Source organism: Kogia breviceps, chromosome 10, assembly GCF_026419965.1.
Source record: "Kogia breviceps isolate mKogBre1 chromosome 10, mKogBre1 haplotype 1, whole genome shotgun sequence".
Lineage (NCBI taxonomy): Eukaryota > Metazoa > Chordata > Mammalia > Artiodactyla > Physeteridae > Kogia > Kogia breviceps.
This window is the reverse complement of record NC_081319.1, coordinates 96,548,871-96,563,993: the sequence shown is the minus strand read 5'-3', so window position 1 is coordinate 96,563,993 and position 15,123 is coordinate 96,548,871. Positions and strand designations below refer to the sequence as shown.

General features: G+C 46.2%; 1 long non-coding RNA gene across 1 annotated transcript in view; it reads right to left on the bottom strand.

The window, feature by feature from the left end:
- Positions 1-10,367, bottom strand: part of LOC136794933 (uncharacterized) — a 104,900-nt gene extending 94,533 nt beyond the window's left edge. Inside the window, exon 1 of the long non-coding RNA XR_010842397.1 lies at positions 10,290-10,367. This is a non-coding gene — a long non-coding RNA (uncharacterized lncRNA). The remainder of the gene's footprint in view (positions 1-10,289) is intronic.
- Between the last annotated feature and the right edge of the window lie 4,756 nt (positions 10,368-15,123).

The following is a 15,123-nucleotide window of genomic DNA, read 5'->3' as shown; positions in this document are numbered from 1 at the left end:
TTCTGCTCACCTCCACTCACTCCGGAGCACCCACGTGCTCCAGGGCAGAACACCGAACTCGCGTTGCCTGTATACTGTGTGTTACCCTCAGATCCCTGGCGGCCTCCCAAAATGGGATGGACTAAATGTAACCTTCTCTTAATATTGGAATTTCTCCTGAGGGCTCATGCATTTTTTTTTTAACTTTTTAAAAAAACTTTTTATCATGAAGACAGTCAAAACATATGAAAAGCACAACATCAACATCAACTACCTTCAACAATTATCAATACACGGCCAATATTATTTCATCTATGCACCCCCCTCTCTGGATTATTTTAAAGCAAATCCCAGGTTTCCTAGTGTTTCATCTATCACTATTCAGTATGTGTCACTAAAAGAGAGGGACTTTTTAAAGCATATTAACAATACCATGACCAGACCTAAAAAAAATAATGATAATTCCTCAGTGCCATTAGATTTTCTCATGAATCTTATAGTTTTTAAGTTTGTTTAAATTCGGATACAAATATGAGCTCGACGGTGTAACTGGTTGATGATACTCTTTTAAAATCTACAGGTTCCTCCTCTACCACTGCTTATTCCTTACAATGTTTTGCTGAATAAACTATGTTGTGTGCTCTTAGCCTTTGACACAGTCTGGATTTTGCTGATTGCATCCTTGTAATGCTGGTGTGTGTGCGCGCGTGTGTGTGTCTCACATCTCCGTGGAAGTGAGATGTACGGAGTTGGTTCACACCAGCTTGGTTTTGTTCCGTTTCGGCAAGAATTCCAAAGGTGGTGGTGTGTGCTTCCACTGGGAGACACATGAAGTCTGGCTGTCGCTCTTTTTGTCATGTTATCACAGCCACTGGTGATTATTACCTACAGCAGTGTTTCTCGACCAGGGGGATTTCGTCCTCCCAGGGAACATCTGGCAATGTCTCGAGACAGTTTTGGTCATCACAGCTGGGGGAAGAGATGCTACCGGAATCTAGGGGGTGCATGCCAGCGATGCTGCTATAATGCACAGTCCCCCCGGCACAGAGAATCATCTGGCCCTAAATGTCAATAGTCCAAAGTTGAGAAACCCTGGCCTAGATCCATTTATTCATTTGGGGTTGCAGAATGTTATATTTCTAATTTCACCTTTCATTTTGTAAATTTATTAGCACTAATATTGGTATAAAGAAAAACTTCCTAATGAACTATTTGATTTCCCCAAGGTAGAATTCATGGAGTAGATGTAAGCTAATGTTTAATTCTTTCATTTGCCAGTTTTCAAAATCATAAGGTAGTTTCCTAGACTCTTCCAAAGGTGACCAATAAGATTGTTTCTCATAAGAATCATGTATAAACTTGAGCGTATAAAGGGACTGGGTATGTTCCAACCACTACAGCGATTATCTTCACTGATGCCTAAATTATACCTTCTTTGGACATATGGAGCTTATTCAGGGGGGTTTCTGAGTCTTTCTGACACACGCTCGTAGTCTTTAAAAGTTTGCTTGCATTTCAGGATGACAAGATCCTCTAGGGTCAGCTTGTGTACAGTACTTACTTTCCTGGACTGGTATCAGCCACTTCTCCAAGGAGCCCTGGTTCCTTTCAGTGGTAATTAGCAATCACCATCTAATTATGCATGTTAAGACATAAATAGCCCTTGTAGTATTTTATTTTTCTCTAATGATGGAATTTTTTGAACCATATTTTACACATGGAAATATTTATACAGTTGACCCTTGAACAACACAGGAGTTAAGGGCGCCAACCCTCCGTGCACTTGAAGATCCAAATTTAACTTTACAATCGGCCTTCAGTATATGTGGTTTCACACGCATGGATTCAACCAACCCCAGATCATGTAGTACTGTAACAGGTAGTTAGCGAAAGAAATCCACGTAGCAGTGACCCATGCAGTTCAAACTCACGTTGTCCAAGGGTCAACTGTACTCAAGAGAGTGGTTTCACCCCAACTCACCAACTCAAACTTAAAACAAATGGAAATTTTTGAAAGCTGGCAATACACCCACCCCCATTTCCAGATCCTCTCTTTTGGTCAGCAGGCCCAGGAATGGGACAGACTGTCCTGAACGCCCAATAATGAGGATACAATGACAAAACAGGCTGGATCTAGGGGGCCAAGAAGGCCTGGAAATGCCAGAGTTGTTCTGAACTCCGGGCCTCTGGTCTCTCCAAGACTAGGAATTTCCCAGGCCCCTTCTCCTGGGCTGCAGATGGAAAAACAAATCCTGCAGGCAGAGGCGCAGGCGGGCCGGGGAGACCGCAAGGAGGGTCAGCCCCGCCAAAAGTCTGGGGAGATGAGTGGAACGTCTTCAATATCACAGGCCAGGTACAGAAGTTTATACGAACAGATAAGCTATGGAATAGCACGCCAGAGTGCCATTCACACTTAGAATACGTGACCTTGAAGAAGTTTCTCCTTCTTGCAGGTCCCTCTGAGCTACATTGAGACCCCAGAGTGCAGAGACCTCTGGTCCCCTGGCATCAGGGTTATTTTAGGAGAAAGAGTGAGAAACACTGTGAGGCAATTCCAAACACATTCTGCTGCAAGAAAGGGCCTCTGACTTCATTATAAATTTAGGTAGCCTAAATTATATTGAGAAGTCAGAAGTGCGTCATTTGTTTAAAGTCAGGAATTCTTTTACAAAGGGAATTGCTCTCTCCTAATTTCTCTTTTCTTCAAGCGTTTAATATCTCAGAGCTGCCTAGCTCAAGTTTAAGCTGAAGCATGTCGGGTTGAAACCAGCCTTAAATCCTTTCTGGCACAAGGTAGGAAATGATGCAGAGACAGGGATAGAGACAGAGATAGAGACAGATAGAGATAGAGATCTTGTGGACATATACATTGTGGAAACATACCTGCTGTCAGAAAAAAAAAAAGTGCCTGAATATATATATATATATATATATATATATATTTTTTTTTTAGCCCTGCAGCCACCTCTGAGTGAGCCCAATAAAGAACTCCTCTGCCCAAGTGATGAGATCAGCTTAGCGGGCCCCAGCTCTCATGTCCTGTGCTGAGGGAATTAGAAGGGGCTGATGGTGCTGGAACGGGGCTCTTTTGCATTTCTCAGTGACATCCTCTAATGAGCTGACAACGGGGAACACCAGGCTGCTGTCTTGGAGAAATGAAAACAATCCAGTGGTCATTTCACATCCTATCATCCTAATGACAACCCATGAGCTGCCTTCTTCTTGCCTTTGATTAAAATCCACGGGACCTGCCCAAGGAATTGAGACTAAGATCCCCAAGAGGGAAAGAGACCAAAGAGTGCTGCGTGGAGGGAAGGAGGAGGCCTCCCAGGGAAAAGCACATTTGGGAAAGTCAGCAAAGTCAAGGGTGACTAGGCTCGGTGTTGCCTGAAACTTGGCACTCTTGGAAATTGTCAGCTCCAATGCCTGATTAGCTTTCTCCAACGGAGCCAGTGAGGGATTCCACCAGAGAGATCCAGTGCTACGTCCTGGCTCAAATGTGGTTCGAGTGAACCACAGCAGCACAAATGATAGGGGTGATGCTCTCCAGGTGGGAATTCAGCTGGCGTGCGCCGGGACAGCTGGACTCACTAAGATATTGAAATGCTGCATACTAGTGGACGAAAACCCCTCCCCAAGCCAATCTCCCACCCACTGCCTCAGCTTCCCCCCACCCCACCCTCTCCTAAAACCCCTAGTCTCACCCCCCAAAACCCAGCGATTTCACTCAACAGGCAAGGCTTGGCAAGAGAGGGTGCCTGCCCGTACCTGGATTCAGCGCGTGGTAGGTGACTTCCATTCTGACTGGTCCGTGTCCAGGCCAGACCCATGATTAAATAGTCATATTCCATTAGACATGCCCGCGGTGAGCCTTCCCAAGCCCTGCCAGCAACCCACAGGGGTGGGGCAGCCGCTGCGGGACTGCTCTGCGCCGTCTGCCCCCGGGGCCGTCTGCCCGCCCCATGCACTCGTCCCTGACCCTGTGGAGGAACGAAGGAAATGAGAGGCCCGGGATTGTCCTGGCTCTCAGAGGACTGGACACCCTTCTCATGCCTGGCAGGCTGATCGCCGGAACTTTTTTACTGCCCTTTTCTTGTTGCCAACCCTTTTCAAGCTTCCTAAATTAATAATGATGAAGCCCTTTCAGCTGTATCTCCAGTCTGTTTTGGATGATTTCCATCCTCTGGGGCCTTTTTCTCCCGTTCTGGTAGCCCTTTACCCCTCTCTCCTTCATTTGTATCCATTCTCAGATAATCACTGATTAGGTCATGGAGGGAGGGGGGAGGAAAGACAATTAGGAGAAAGAAAGAAACAGCCATTTGGGTATTGCTGAGTCAAAGGTCTGGGTCAGAAACAACATGAAATTTCAAGGGCTGTTTCCCCAGTGAAAGGACGGAGGAGGAAGAGGATGGAACATCTCTGAAGAGTCATGCGTAACATCTAGCGCACGGCAAAGAAGAGGGTGAGTGTGGGACACCCTCCAGGACCAGCGCTTGAACCTGGCTTGAGCCTGCCTGGTAGAAGGAGGGGAAACGTTTCCCTCTAAAACAATCGGTTTATCATAAACCAATAATCCTCTGCTTTGGGATAACCATCTATTCTTTCTCCGGTTCAGCAGAGTTCCTCCATCCTTCCTACCTCCCTAGTGTTTCTGCATCATTAGATTTTTCTCATCCCATTGAGGAAACCCAGAGAGGGAGCATTCCAGAAGGCCCTGGGCTGCCCACCTGGCAAGCCAGAGTCTCTCTGTGCAGCATCAGACTCGGGTGGGAGCCAGGGATTCCACTGTCGACCTTCCAACAGAGGGGAAGGGCTGCCAGCTACCGTAGAAAACCAGAATGTCACAGAGAAGCAGGGATGCGTCTATGAATCACTCACCACTCTGCTCTAAGTTTCAGCTTCTCCAATTCCACCCAGCACAAGAGAAGTAGGTTGGGTGGAAGCGTGCTGGGTGCAATTGTGTGTCAGAGGCTGTGCAAGGTACAGGGAATCGCGGAACAGCAGAAGACACTTTCTCTCAGGGAAAAAGCTCATTGTTTGGCTCTGAGACCGCTATAATTAGCCAATCTGTAAAACACTGACAATAATAACTCTCTCTCTGTGACAGGCACAAGGCTGTGTGTTCACCCGGTCTAGTTCATTGTCTCCCTGGGCACACGTCTAGACCTTTCCCAGCATTCCATGCAGTGCCCGCAGGAATGAGCTCTCGCTAGCGGGAGGTGGATAGGACGGGTGAATGTCACTTCCGGGACGGTCCTCTGAAACCTCTCCCCCTGAAATCTTCCCTGGATTGTCTCTCGCTCTTTAGCCAGCAGGATGCAGAAACCCAGCAGAGGACTCAGAGGCCCTATAGGAAGTGAAATCACTGGATGAAAGATTCTGAGTCCCTCAGAGACTACAAAGAACAGAGCCCCCCAGCCCAACAGACACACACACACACACACACACACACACACACACACACACACACACACACAAACATGGGCCACACTGGCTATGATATGAACAAAAAATAACCTTATTGTGTTAACCCACTGAAATTTTAGGGTCGTTTGTCACAGCAGCTAATGTTACTTACCCTATCTAACATACACGTGGGTTGCATTAACAGATAGAATGAGAAAATATATTTACAGTGCCTGGTTCTATGTCTGACATATAGCAGGTGTCTGGCACTGTGCCAGAAACACGGTAGGTACTAAATAGCTGCGCTTCATTTTGCAGGACCAGAGCAAGGATTCCACTAGACGAAGAGGAGGGATCAACAAGTACCCTGACCCAGAGGCATGAAGCCACATGACACAGCCAAGAGAACACAAACAGTTCCCACAGCTACAGGTAAAGATACACCAGGGCAAGCAGATACTGGGCAAGCAGACATCAGACCAGAGAGGCCAGCAGAAGTCAATTCTGGAAGACCCTTTATCCTTGGCAATAAGAAACTAACCAAGTGTTCTTTTTCATTTTTAACGACTTTATTGAGACAGAATTCAAATACCATATGACTCGTCCATTTAAAGTGTATGATTCGATGACTTGCATATTCACGGAGTTTTGCATCCATCATCACACTCGGTTTGGGAAACTTTTCATTACCCCAAAAAGGAACCCTGCGTCCCTTAGCTGTCCCTCCCCAGTCCGCCTCCTGGGTATGTGCCTAGAAGCAGTGAAGATCACTCCCTGACCTACCACTGCCCAAGGCCCGACACAGTGCACACGTGCGCACGCGTACACACACTGCTCTCATCGTCCTCACGGTGTACGTGTGAAGACCAGCCCCAGGGACCTTACACTCGCCACCAGCTGAACCACTCAGGCGCCTGTCCCTGCACACCAGGCCCCGGTTTCCCCGCCTCCGCCTCCCCAAGAAACACTTGAGGAAGCCTAGCTGAGCCGGCCTTGGCCTCAGGCAAATGCACACCTTTGGGTTCTGCTTCCTGGTGGCTGGAATTGGTTGATCTATGCTCTGAGGCTGCTCCTCTTGGCCTGTTTGTTACCCTCTGAGTCAACTCCCTCCCCCTCCAGAGACTCCGTCCTTCCCTCCCTCCCTGTCCTGCCACACATCCCTTTCCCCTTCCCTCAGAGGGACAGAGCCTGGAGGCGATCGACAACAGTGGTCCACCGCGGTCACACCTGCAGAAGTTCTGAATTCTCTCAGAACCCACGTGCACGGAAGACAGTATTGTCCTCGTGTTATTGGGTTGGCCAAAAAGTTCGTTTCGGGTTTTCCTCAAGATGTTACGAAAAACCCAAATGAGCTTTTTGGTCAACCCAACAGAAGTGGGGAAACTGAGGTTCAGAGAGTTCAAGTACTGTTCCTAAGGCTGCACAGCACATGAGTGTCGGAGCCAAGCTCCCACCCGAAGCGGGGAGGCACGGGCAGCATTTAGGACCCCTCTCAGCAGCGTGAACAAAACTTCCAAATACCAGCTTAGTCAGACGGGGATGGTTTCTTCTCACCCAGCAAGAGGTCCGAGTGAGGAACTGGAACAGCACATCCTTAGCGACAGCCAAGTCCCAAGCTCCTTGTGTCCCTCTGCTTTGCCATCCTTAGTCTGGGGCTTTCATTTTCATGATCAAAATTCCTACTCTAGACCCTGTGCTTTTTTTTTTTCTATCAGAAAAGCAAGAGCTCTCCCAGAATCTCCATTCTGGGAGGCGTCTCTTCCGTCTCATTGGCTCATGAGGAATTTGTTTTTGTTTGTTTGTTTGTTTGTTTTGCGGTACGCGGGCCTCTCACTGCTGTGGCCTCTCCCGTTGCGGAGCACGGGCTCCGGACGCGCAGGCTCAGCGGCCACGGCTCACGGGCCCAGCCGCTCCGCGGCACGTGGGATCCTCCCGGACCGGGGCACGAACCCGTGTCCCCTGCATCGGCAGGCAGACTCTCAACCACTGCGCCACCAGGGAAGCCCCTCATGAGGAATTTGTAACATTCCTGCTACAAACAAAATTAGCATTTGTCACCAAGGGAAAGAGGAGAATGGGTGCTGGGTAGGGAAGCAGCCGCGCAGGCTCTGAGCAGAGTCCAGCCCCTCCGGCCTCTCACATTCGATCTGCACTGGCTGAGGGCTGCTGCCCACCACCTCCTCCGCTCCTCAGCATGCGCTGGGCTAAACCACAAGGCGGGGCCTAGAGCTTCGGGAGAGAGGAAAGCCTTTCTAGATCATCAGCGTGATCAGCTGAGTGCCCATTCCCACCGGCAAGAGAAGACGTTGTTCGTTTACTCTGGTTCAGCGGAGCAAAGTCCCCACTTTGGAAGGCGTTAGAAAGCCCTGGGAATACACCCACCCTCAACTCTCGAGCACTCACAGCTGCTGCAGGCCTTAATGGAAAAGGGTCTGATGCACTCATTTCCAGGCCTGCCACAAAGCCCTTCTGCAGAAACTTCAGACTCTCAAAAGGGCTCAAGAATAAATTATGCATTAATCACCATCTGAAGATGAGTGGAAAAGATCAGACACATATAATTTCTGGCCGCATTAACCTAGAAGTTGGGGGTTCGGGGGCTGGAGGGCAAGAGGCGATATGGTGAGATGGGAAGAAAAGGAGCCTCTCGGGGGCACTGACTTCACCTAGATCCATCTATCTCGTCCTCCATTCCCTCTGGCTGAACGTGCCCATGTGACTGAGGAAGCTGCATCATGGGATATTTTCACCAAAGAAAAGAGCCTTCCTTGCAGGGCTGGATGCTGAGGCCTGGTCCCCTGGAGGTTATGACATGTTGAATCACTCCTCCCACATCTCACACTTCTGAACAAGGTGTGACGTGAACCTCACCCACGGTGCCTTCTTCCCGGGCCCAGAATGCTCCCTGCTCTCTGAATATTAAACCTCTGAGAAGCCTGGCTAAGCAGCATCTTGGGTTTTTAGCAAACACCCTTTGAAACCGAGACCCCGGGGGGAAAAGGTTCCATGCAAAGCACTATGTCATGGAAAGATTACAGGCTTCAGGGGCAGCAGCCCTGGATTCCAGACCCGGATTCTAGATTCACCATGAGCCTCCCTGGCCCCTGGTCATCAGTCAGTCTTCTTGTCCGGAAGATGAGGGCTGGAATTAGTGGAGACTAAAGATCACTTCTGGCTCCCACTCTATGACTCCAGGGATGGACTCAGCGTGGTATTTCCTTTTCGTATGAATTTTCTCAGAAAATGTGAATTGATCAAGGATATTCATGACAATGACATTTGAGTGATTACTATGAGCTCTGGCAAAGTGCTTCAACCTGGTAACTCTCAAGCCTCACAGCAATCCTCTGTGGAGTAGGTGGGTATCATCAACGGCTCCAATCTACTGATGAGGTGACCAGGCACAGGGAGGTAAGTAATCAACCACTCCATTTCCACTGGGATAAGTCCTAGAGGCATCTCCAGTTGAGCAGGTTGGAAACTGAACTCCGGACTCCCCCACTCCACCCCAGCCAAACCTGCTTCTCTCTCCATCTGTCCCTGCTTGGCAGATGGCAACTCCTTCCTTTCTCTCTCATACCCAGGCCAAAAGGCTTCAAGTTTCTCCCACCTCCGATTCGGCACAAATCACGTCAGCTTTGCTCTCAAACAATAGCTGGAATCCACTGTTTCTTAGCACTCCCAGTGCTACTACCCTAGCCCACGCCTTCATCGTGTGTCGTCTGGACCACGGCAAGAGTCTTCTCACTGGTCTCCCATTTCTAGCCTCTGTTCCCCATCACGTGCACACACATACATGCACATACACAAGCACACGTGCACACACGCACACACTGAGTATTTTTCTAGACCACAGCCGGCATGATCCTTTGCAAATGTAAGCTATGTCATTCCTCTGTTCAAAACTTTCAGTGATTTCCCATCTCACTGAGGGTAAAATCCAAAGTCCTTACTCTGGCCTCCGAGGTCCTCCAAGACCTCCCCCCCACCTCTCTCCTCTCCCCTCTCCCCTCTCCTCCCCCCCACTCTTCCTTCAGCTCACCAGGCATCCTCCCGGCTCAGCCCTGGCCCGGCCGCCCTTCCCCAGACAGTATCCCAATGGCTTTGCTTCACCTCGCTGCCGACTCTCCGCTGAACCGTTTCTCTGACTAAATAAAACAGCTCCTCCCTCATCTGTCCGTGTCCCCCTAGCTCGGTTTATTTTTCTCTTTAACTCGCATCTCTACCTGCCATAGTTTATATTATTTGTTTATTTTCGTGTCCTTCTCCCGCTACCAAAGGTAAGCTCTGTAAGGACAAAGACTGCGCGTGTTCACTGTTAAGCCCCCAGGGCTGAAAGAGTGCCTGGCATTTTAAACAGTCACTCGGTGTGACCTATGGTGGTGATCATTTTGCAATGCATAAGTGTATCAAATCAACATGCTGGACACCTTAAGCTTACACAGCGTTATATGTCAATTATACCTCAATGAAGCTGGAAAAAAATAAACCATTCGATTGATACTGGTGGCCCTTGTTATCTGAGTCTAATCTGTACCTGAAATTCCACTGGATAGGGAATTTGTGGGTAGCGGAAACCCATATTCTATTACATTAAAGGGAAAAATAATAATGTGTTCCCTATATCACCTAGATTCCTAATCACCTATAAAACAACCCACTGTGGATTTCTGCATAAGTCATTTAATACACCCATTACCTAATTACCTGACTCTTAATGAACTCATTAGTGAATATATGTGTGTGCAGTATGTGCTACAATACTGAAAGCATTACGTTTTCCTTCTACACAGAAAGCAACTATATACTGTAATATAAATAAACAATAAAATGATTTGTTAAAGGTACCTAATGAATGCCAACATAATTACCAAAACAAAATAAACAGGTTATTTTTACATTACCTTTTTTTATATAAATGTATTTGCGGCTGCGTTGGGTCTTCGTTGCGGTGCGCGGGCTTCTCATTGCGGTGGTTTCTCTCGTTGCGAAGCACAGGCTCCAGGTGCACAGGCTTCAGTAGCTGTGGCTCACGGGCTCTGGAGCGCAGGCTCAGTAGTTGTGGCGCATGGACTTCGTTGCTCCGCGGCATGTGGGATCTTCCCGGACCAGGGCTCAAACCTGTGTTCCCCGCAGCGGCAGGCGGATTCTTAACCACTGCGCCACCAGGGTTTAAATGCTTACTGACTGCACGCAGAGTTGGCCAAGTGCGAGGCAGAAGTTACTGAGCCGCACGCCTGTGGGGAGAGAAAAGTCAAAGTGAGCCGGGGAAGGAGCAGGTGAGACCATCCAACGCCCCAATGCACAAACACTTCCTAATCGCGGAAGTAGTGGGCAGTCTTCTCTTCTCGACGTTCAGGAGTCTGGGAAATGGATGCATAACTGTGGACCATCGCCCAAAGTCACAAATGAGGCAGCAGGATTTTTAGAAAAACACTAAAAACAGGCATCTGTTTTAACTACTGTGTAACTATATAATTTATTATCCACACTGGGGACAATTTTGAAAGTGAAAAATATATTTTAAGAATTTTTAAAAATATATTTTTAAGCATGCATTCATAGATTGACAAGTTGGTTTTATTATATAATGGCAGGCCTATAAAATAATTCCAGTGAAAAATTATGTTCAAAAATAAAATCATTTCTAAAAATAAAAAAATCAATCCGTATCCATTAAAGCAAAACATTTTAAATTATTCAGAGTGAGTAGTCTAAACGGTTAAAAATAACAAGCAGAACAGTATTATTTCATAAACATTTACTGTAATAAGTTCTAGAGTCATATCTATATCTAATGCTATGCTACAGGTATTTTTCTAAAGAATGAATTTTTAATATATATTTCTATTTTTTCATAAAATTGCCTTCAATCTTTTTCAAAGTTGTATTTCATGGTTTATAAATTTAAAATCGGGGCTTCCCTGGTGGCGCAGTGGTTGAGAGTCCGCCTGCCGATGCAGGGGACACGGGTTCGTGCCCCGGTCCGGGAAGATCCCACGTGCCGCGGAGCGGCTGGGCCCGTGAGCCATGGCCGCTGAGCCTGCGCGTCCGGAGCCTGTGCTCCGCAACGGGAGAGGCCACTGCAGTGAGAGGCCCGCGTACCACAAAAAAAAAAAAAAAAATTTAAAATCGTTGGGACTTCCCTGGTGGACCAGTGGTTAAGACTCTGTGCTTCCACTGCAGGGGGTGCAGGTTCGATCCGTGGTTGGGGAACTAAGTTCCCACATGCCTCGCAGAGAGGCAAAAAAAAAAAAAAAAAAAAAAAAATTGTTGACACCATCAGTTTGAGGTAGGCTGGGACCTGGGACCCTTTGCTGCAGTGCTTGCACCTGGACAAACATCTCCTTGAGCAACAAAATACAAAGAAACTATAAGGGACTAAACACAACTGCACTGCATGGGCAGTTGGGGTCAAATTATGGAAACCAAGATACAAAAAGACCAAAAAGACCTACTGCCACTTCTGAAGAGCTGGGAGCAAAAGCAGGGTCCTAGGCATGCCCCCTGCACCCAACACCACCAAAGGGGCGGGTGGACCTCCTAAGCCACCCCTCCAGCCCGTCCCCTGGACCCACCCCTACCCTCACCCCGTATAAGGAACCACTTCAACAACCCCCACCCCCACCCCCACCCCCGTGAGCAGGGAAGCAAGCAAGGGAGGGAATCTGTGGCTTGTTTTAGCTCCCCCTCTGCTGCAGCAGGGGCCCCAATAAAGCCTTGAATGAATTTCTCATCTGGCCTTTTATCAATTTCTAAGGACTGAGGAGGCCAAGAACCCTGGCGGCAACAAATTGACTCTTCTCATTTGACAGCAGTATTTTTAATTAAGAAAATAGTCTTTCTACAGGTGCTGAGATACCTGGTAAGTGAAGAAGTAATTCTGATAAATGGAAAATATTCTCAATTCTAATTTTTTTCTTAGTGAAATGTGTTACTATTTCAGTTCAAATCTTTTCACAGGTACCATTCTTTTGTCATTCAGGGAAACTGTGACAAATATTTTATGAGACAAAACTCATCAAGTAAGCCGTCTCTATTTATGATTTTTTTAAATGTTTTGACAAATTTAGATGCTACAAAATCACAGAACTTCACAATTTCATTCCATTCCAGTATATAATGTAAATCCATCCAGTTAAATATAAAAGCTCCATCAAAATGTTCTTCCTGTAAGATATTTCAAAGCCTAAGTATTTACTCTCAAATTTAAAATTATTTAATTTCTTCAACTCCTTCTTTGGTTTTGTAGGTACAAATTTTGTTTTCAATAGTTATACTTTCCTAAAAGCTTCCAGAGCTGAAGCCTTTTGGCTCACCATTCCTTGAATACTTGATTAAAAATTACCAACTTATTTTAGACAAAATGCAAACAAAATTTACAGTACTAGTTTGTTTAAAAAAATATTTTTAAGTAAAAGGTCACTAGGTATTGTATTACACTTGGGTTCATTTACAAAGTAGCACTTCAAAGGCTGAACATTTCTCAAATCTAAGAACATGCAGAAAAGGAAAAAAAGCACATACTGCCAGGCTGAAGCACTTTTTAGTTCGACATCAGCTCTATCACAAATATTTTGTAGCTCAGTTTCTCTGTGTATAAATAAAAATATTTATAATGTCTGTCAACTATAGCTTCTATTTTGTTGGTAGACTGTCACAGCTTGTTTGGATGCAGTTTTGAACTATGAACGCACTACATCTAATTCCAAATACATTTCTGCTCCACAGATTTCTTAATTTAGTAATAACACTATTTTTCCCATTATGCTGTGCTCCACCAAAAATCTGTATTTTTAGTACCACCACAATCTTCACTGTTGAATTATTTTTAAGTGAAGTGATAAACTACAATAATGTCAGATGCTATATCTTTGACAAAATGATCTTTCAAAAGCTTTGAGTCCATGAATTGGATTGAAAAAAAATAATCAAACCATTATTTAAATTAACTGGCTTTTTTTGAAGAAACTGATATAAAACTGCATCATGTAACTGTTTGTGACATTCTTCTTCTGATAGTGGAGCCATCCCACAAATATCCCTTTACTTTTCCTATGTGCACAAGAAAAGGTGAAGGCAAAATTAACTTGTTAGAATAATCATTTTACCTAATTGAAAAGTCATACTTCTCAGACTGATATAAAAATACAACCAGGCATAACTGTCTTAAAAAGTTACTAATTTTTTAAATAGATGGTGATGCTTTTTCACAAGATTTTGTCTTCTGGGTTTACCTGTGGTCAGTGATATTACCACAGCCCCCAGAGCATCTGGCAAATGTTAACAAGTTTCACATTCATCAATACTCTTGAGCAAAGGATATCCAGTACTGAATTTTTCATTAAACGTGAACTTTTTTCTAAAGCTCAGTGCTGCAGGAAGAGTTTGGTTTGGGGGGCTTTTCTCTCTTTTTTTTGGTAAAAAAAAAAAAAAAAAAGTATTATCACAAGATAAAAACATATAGATTTACACAATGCAACAGATGGCAAGCCACTGAGGTGGCAACCACGAGAGCATTCAGACCATTCTATCTACACTCCACAGGGACACCGACCTCTCAAACTCTGTTTCCAGCAAGTGTTTCACACCCACCCAGTCCCCCACGTCTCATGCATCCTTCTGACTGCAGTGACTCAACGTCCTGGTGGCTCCAAGGTCAGCCCAGGGCTGAGGCGCATAGCCCAAGTTGCCAGCAGGGGCAACAGCAGTTGAATGCATTCAGACCGACGTATCCACCAACCATGGATTGAAAATATTTAGAAAAAAAATTCCAGAAAGTTCCAAAAAGCAAAACTTGAATTTGCCACACTCTGGTAAATATTTACATAGCATTTGCATTGTATTTACAATTATTCACACAGTATTTACATTGTATTAGGTATTATAAGTAACCTAGAGATGATTTAAAGTATACGGGAGGATGTGCATAGGTTATATACAAACATTTATCCCTTTTTTTTTTTTTTTTTTTTTTTTTTTTTGTGGTATGCGGGCCTCCCACTGTCGTGGCCTCTCCCTTTGCGGAACACAGGCTCCGGACGCACAGGCTCAGCGGCCACGGCTCACGGGCCCAGCCGCTCCGCGGCACGTGGGATCCTCCCAGACCGGGGCACAAACCCATGTCCCCTGCATCAGCAGGCAGACTCTCAACCGCTGCGTCACCAGGGAAGCCCTATCCCGTTTTATGTAAGGGATTTGAGCATCTGTGGATTCTGGTATCCTTGGGGGGGTCCTGGAATCAATCCCCTGTGGATACTGTGATTCTCCCATCATTAAATACATAGATCAGAAGGAATTACTAGTCCCTGGCCACTCGTATCTGAGGGGAACCGTCTCTCTCTCTCAGATCCCTCCAGAAGGAATCCATCTTGCTGACACCCTTCCCGGCCTCCAGAACTGTGAGAGAATAAACTTCTGTTGTTTGAAGCCACCGACTGTGGTACTTGTTACAGCAGCCCTAGGAAACCAGGATGCTGCCTTCACTCCTAGAAGTCCCAGTCTTGATTTGCATGTGGAGAACCACGTCTCTCTGGTTTGGCAAACTGGCCCTTGCAAGTTGTAAAGCTTTTGGACAGTTCTGGAACTGCCCTGGCACAGGAATGATTTGTGCATCTTCTCTCGTGACACATTCCACTTTACTGTCCACTCATCCAAGGGGAGGCGAAGGGGACGTGGTGGGTCTGGGTGGCGAGGGTGACAGGAGTACTTCTGATATGTCACATCTTCTGGGTGACA